This window comes from Sminthopsis crassicaudata, chromosome 4, assembly GCF_048593235.1.
Source record: "Sminthopsis crassicaudata isolate SCR6 chromosome 4, ASM4859323v1, whole genome shotgun sequence".
In the NCBI taxonomy this organism is placed as follows: domain Eukaryota; kingdom Metazoa; phylum Chordata; class Mammalia; order Dasyuromorphia; family Dasyuridae; genus Sminthopsis; species Sminthopsis crassicaudata.
Window position 1 is genome coordinate 88,577,837 of NC_133620.1, and position 6,465 is coordinate 88,584,301.

Sequence of the window (6,465 nt, forward strand, 5' to 3'; positions counted from 1 at the left end):
GTTTCCCCCAGTCATTATTTAAGATGATATTATCCAGTTCCCAATTATTTATTGGTCTATTCACCCCTAACTTCTTATTGAATGTATTTTTTATTGCATTGTGATCTGAAAAGAAAGCATTCACTATTTCTTCCTTCATACATTTAATTTTGAGATCTTTATGTCCTAATATATGCTCAATTTTTTTATAGATTCTATGATCTGCTGAGAAGAAATTGTACTCTTTTCTATCACCATTCAGTTTTCTTCAAAGGTCTATTATCCCTATTTTTTCTAATGTTCTATTTACCTTTTTAATTTCTTTCTTATTTGACTTGTGGTTTGATTTTTCTAATTCTGAGAGTGTAAGGTTGAGATCTCCCACTATTATAGTTTTGCTGTCTATTTCTTCTTGCAAATCTCTTAACTTTTCCTTTAGGAAGTTAGATGCTATACCATTTTGTGCATATATGTTTAGTATTGATATGGCCTCAAAGACAATGAGGATATAGCAGGATATAGTTCCTTCCTTATCTCTTTTAATTAGATCAATTTCTGCTTTTGCTTGATCTGAGATAAGGATGGCAACCCCTGCTTTTTTTGCTTTACCTGAAGCTCCAACCTTTTACTTTACTCTGTAGGTATCTCCCTGTTTCCTATAAACAACATATTGTAGGGTTCTGACTTTTGATCCAGTCTGCTATCCGCCTCTATTTAATGGGAAAATTCATCCCATTCACATTTACAGTTCAAATGACTAAGTCTGTATTTTCTGACATCATATTATTCTCAGATTATGCTCTTTTTCCCCTTGACCCCCCTGAACCTCTTTCCCAATATTTAATTTATTGACCCCACTTGGGACACACAGCCCTCCCTTTTTAGTATTCCCCCCCCTCCTTTTAAGTCCATTCCCCTTTCTTGTACCCTTCCCTTATTCCCCCTTTCCTTTTTCCTTTTCCTCTCCCCCTTTTCAATGAGGTGAGAGAGGATTCTCTGAAAAACAAATATGTCAATTATTTACTCTTTGAGCCTACTCTGATGAGAGTAAGATTCACACAATATTTCTCCCCCACTCTAAATTCCCTCAGATGTGGTAGATTTTCTATGCCTCTTCCTGGGATGTAGTTTCCCTCTTTTTATCTCTCCTTCCCCTTTTTCTGATACTATCCCCTTCCCTTTACTACTTCCCTTTTTTTAATATTATATCAGTAAAATCAAATTATCCAAGTGGACTTTATATATATCCAAAACAGAGATACAATTCTCAAAAGTTCTTTTTACCTTTTTCTTCTTCTCTTCAGTCTTGTGCATGTTCATCAAATGTTTTGCTTAAGTCTGTTTTTTTTCTTACAAACAAATGGAATTCCTCTGTTTCATTAAATGACCATCTTCTTCCATGGAAGAAAATGCTATTCTTAGCTGGATAGTTTATTCTTGGTTGCAATCCTTGATTTTTTTTTTTTTTTTTATGTGATGGGGGGCAGGTATCATTCCCCTTTAAATTGTTATCTGCAGACTCTCTGCTGTTAGCTTCTTCGGGGTTGGATACCCACTCTTTCTCTGTGTAGAAAGTGTCAATTGTTCTCTTCACCTTCTTACTCATTGTTAAAAATCTGTTGGAGTTTGTCCTTGGGGCGAAGAAGTTTATTTATTTATTTACCAGCTTCCTCCCAGACTGGGGGGGGGGGTGTAGAATGCAACAACCCTGTGCTTGAGGTAAGAGAGAGCTCTGGGAGAGAGTTCCCCTGCCCCCTCCCTGGAAATGCCTCAGAGGTTGTTAGCAAGGCTGCATTGTGAGGAGTCCCCAGTGGAGGACCCCATAGTGTGGCCTAGAGACTGCCCTGAGGTTTAAGGCTGAACAGTGAAAAAGTCACAGACCCCAACCAATGCCTCCCTTGGGGCTGTGGATATCAGCAGCTGATGTGAAAAGGCCCTGAGCCCAAACCGGAAATGTCTGCCCTACTACAAAGGTTCTGCTTCTCTGGGAGTTCTGCTTTTCTGGGGGTTCCGCTACTGATAGACTTCCATTACTTTAGGCTGAGCCTTGCACTATGTGGATTAAAGGCCGCCTAGAGCTGTGTCCCCGCTGTTCAGGCTCTCAACTACTCCAAGGAGTAGCCCCGGGCATCAGAAGGCTTCTGATCTATTAGGTCACTTCCAGATTGGGATGGATTTAAGATCTAGCTTTATATTTTAAAGTAGCTTGATTTCTCTTCTGAACTGCTGTTTTATAAGCAGAGAACAGCTTACAGCCTGTGTCAGATTCTTCTATCTCAGTGGTTTCTCTGATCCCAGAGTTCTCCCTAGCCTGATAGGCACAGTGTGTTAGCACCCAATCCAATCCTGTCTGTGTTGGCCTCTTTTTTTTTTTTTTTTTCCTCCCCTTGTAACTGACCTTTTCTGGTGAAATATCAGATTTTCTTCAGCTGGTAAGTTGTGCTTCTAATCTTTGTGATTTTTATCAGTCCAGCGTTATTTCTGAGGCTGATTTAACTAATTGGTAATGAGGGAAGAAGGGAACTTACAAATTCACATATATCTTCTCCACCATCCAATGTATTCATTTTTTGCTGCAGTATCTAACAGTGTACCAAGCTTATACCCTTACTCAATCATCCTATGGCATGGGGTGAAATTATTAACTCTGTCCTCTCTGCTCCTTTTTCAGAGGAGGGGAAATATTGGAAAGCCAATGCTTTCCAAATAAAAGATGTAATCAAATTGTCCAATTTTTAAGCACTTTAAAAACCAACAAAATTACAAAGATAAATAAAATACAACTATGAAAAAGTTAAGTAGTACCCTGGATAGAACGTCCAGGCCTGAACTCCGGCTGACTCATGGTTCCTGAATTCAAATTTCCCCTCAGACAGTTACTACCTATGTGACTCTGAGCAAGTCAACTTGTTCTGTGTGCCTCAGTTTCCTCATCTATAGAATGAACTGGAAAAGAAATAGGCAAATCACTTCAGTATCATTGCCAAGAAAATCCCCAATGGGTTTATGAAAAGTCAGTCATGAGTGAAACAGCCAAATCACCCCTCCCCATAAAGAAAAGTATCAAACTAAAAGAAGACCTACAGAAAACAAACCAGAACATTATATATTGGCACCCAAATGTGGGACTAAGGATTTACACTCAGCAGTCCAGACTGATACATTCCTGAGTTCAATGGAAAAATCTCCTTGACTCAGAAATTAGGGTGAGTACAAAAATAGACAAGAAGGAAACTTTGTTAAGGGTTAAACTAGTGTTTCAGCTTAAGTGAGACAAATGTTTAGAAAACAGCCTTCTCCACCCCAGGGAAAATGTGTAGAATGCATAGTTAAACTAATAAAAAACAAGGTTTGATTGTAATTTGGGAGCATATCATTGGACCTTTAGAAACATTACCTTTAGGAAGTTAATATATAATTTAAGTTAATGTATATTAAGTATATACATACATACATATATATATATATATATATATATATATATATATATATATATATATATATATATATATATATATATATGTATATACATGAAACAATACTATTGCCTTTAAGGAATTACATAAGTTTTAGAATTAGGAAAAAGGAGAAAGAGCAGAAGGGGGATACCAACAAACTAGGTGTAAAGCATAAAGAATTAGACAAAAAAGGAGTTAAGTATAATGCTGATGAAATTAAGGAATGTGTTGCTTCACAGCAAAAGCCATTAGGACATTCCCTATCCCCTGACTTACCCCCCTCAATTAACCCTTCATAGGTGGAGGGAGAAGGGGGAGGGAAAGGGGCAATAACACAATTAGCACCACCCATAAAGCAGCTTTGTCCACCTCCTATGACAAGATTAGAAAAGGCACTAGTTAAAGCTAAAAAATAAGGGCAGGATATATCTGATTTAATAGATCCATACTGTGTTATTCAAGAGTTTGACTCTTCAGGTCAACAAAGGAGAAGATACACTCCTTGTGATCTGGAAATTATCAAAGATTTGAAAAAGGGTGGAACTCTTTATGGGGCTACATCATATTATGTTAAGGTGGTATTAGAGAATGTGGCTTATGAAATTTTAATCCCTAGTGATTGAAAATTTATAGCAAGGATATGTTTAGGACCTGGACAAAACTTGTTTTGGCTTTCGGAGTATATTAAAGTTTGTACAATATAAGCCCAATGAAATAGGCAAACTGGAGTTAAAATACCAGTCACCTTTGATTAACTTGCAGTAAAAGTCAGTATACAAACAATTCAGCACAGATAAATTACTATTTAATAGCATATGAGCAAATTGCTGCTGCTGCTACAAAAACATGGGGCTCCCTCCCAGGAAAACAAGATGGACAGGAAGCCTTCAGGAAAAGAGAGCAAGGTCCAAATTAACCCTTATCTGATTTTGTGGCATGTCTGCAGACAGCTGTCATATGATCCATTGGTGAAAATGCAGCAATAGGAATAATGATTAAAAATAAATAAATAAATAAATAAACTTGCTAATAAAAATGCTAATGAGGTTTGTAAAAGAATTATTCTAGAACTACACAAAGATGCTTCTTTAGAAGAGATCATAAGAGGCTGTGCCACAGTGGGCAAATGACATTTATACCCAGGTTATGATGCAGAACATGGGACGACTGGGTCCTTCTTGGCAAGGGACTTCCAGAGAGACTCATCAATGCTTTCAGTGTGGTAAAGTAAGCATCTGAAAGCTCAATGTTAGCATAGAGATAGAGTGAAAAGACAAGGTGAGAGAAGACCCAAAACCCTATGTTCAAAATGCTATAAGGATTTCCACTGGGCCTCAGAATGTAGATTGACCCAGGGAAATGAGAGGCAGGGCCAAGCTCCAAGATTTCAAACAAAAAACAGGTGGGGCATGATGGCAGCCTAGGTTACACCTAGAGATTCTTTAGAAGTTCAGGATTTTGATATGATCAATCAGCAGAGAAGCAATCAGATGGGAGAAAAGTATTACAATTGGGAAGAGTATAAGTTTTTTTTTTTTTTTTTAATCTGACAGAAGAACAATTTCCAGTGCAAGCAGCTCCAATATAATTGCCAGATGATGAGAAGAGATCCATAAAGTGGTGAATGGAAGGAACCAGATAGCAGATAGGTTAACTGGTTGGGAGAAAGGGTTTGCTTACATCTCTACAGATGGAGAGGGGATCAGATTGGTGACAATATGCACCTTGAAAGAGACAGAAAAAGAGAAAAACTTCAAAACAAAGGAGAAGACCTAGGAAACATCTGACACTGAAAAAGCATGGCTGATAATGAGACTGTTGCAGAACTTCAAAACAATTTGGAATCATTGGATTCCCTAATACATGATAAGATTGATACAGGATTTCAAAACTTGCAGGAATCATTGAATCCCCTGACACATGATGAGCTATTGCAGGACTTCAAAACTTGCAGGAATCATTGGATGCCTTGACACATCTGAAGTAATGGGCAATAGATTGGGTTTGGATTATTTCTAGGACTTACAGACATGTATAATTCCTTGTGTTTATTCATGTTGTTTGTTACATCAATACTAATCTGTGTTACTATGTGCTTGTGTAATACCTACAATGTTGATGGATTTATGTATACCTGTTACAAGTGAGATCCTTCAGAAACCCGCTAATCTGGTTTGACTTGCCATTTCCCTTTGGTGTTTTCATCTCTCTTCTTGAGATGCCAGGAAGGATGTTATCAACTTCTTTTTTTTGGTGTTTTCACCCCCTTTTCTGAGACGTCAGGGAGGGTGAGATCACCTCCTTTTTGGGGTTCTCACCTCCCTGAGAAGTCAGGGAGAGTATGACCACCTGTGTTCTAAAAGAAAAGAAAGTGGTAGATGTAATGGGCCAGAATTCTGGACAAATTCTTACAACAAGCTATTAACTCAGTGTAATTGATAATACAATGGTTATCTAGTTTAGCATGGTGATGAATAGATCTCTAGTTCAGTACATGTACTTAGTAATTAATATAATACTATAAGATTGACACCTATTCTACAAGATTCACACCTATGATGAGGTAATTATAATAAGAGTATATAACAGCCAACAAGGACTGGAACAGACTCAGAGACAGACTCAGAGAAGACAGAGTGCTGGAGGCTGGAGCTTATGATCTCAGAGCCAAAGAGATACAGTCATTCTATCTCCCACTTTTGTGGTAGCTGCACTGTCCTCATTCATTTCTCCATTGAAGCCAAGTCCTGTCTGAATGCCCTCCAGAAAGCTAGCCGAGCCCCAAGTGAAGAAGAGACTGGGAGGGAGATAATAAAAAAATTTGGACTTTATCCTGGTTATTCTCATGGTGAGTATTCAGTTGAAATGAAGGCTGGTCCTAAGACCTATAGAAAACCAACCACAACATTACACAGAGTGAATATTAAAAATATATATATATTTCTAAAGCAGCAAAACAATAAAGATGAAAGTAGAATTTAAATAGATTGATAGTTGAGGAAATTTGAAATATCCAAGTCCCTCAACT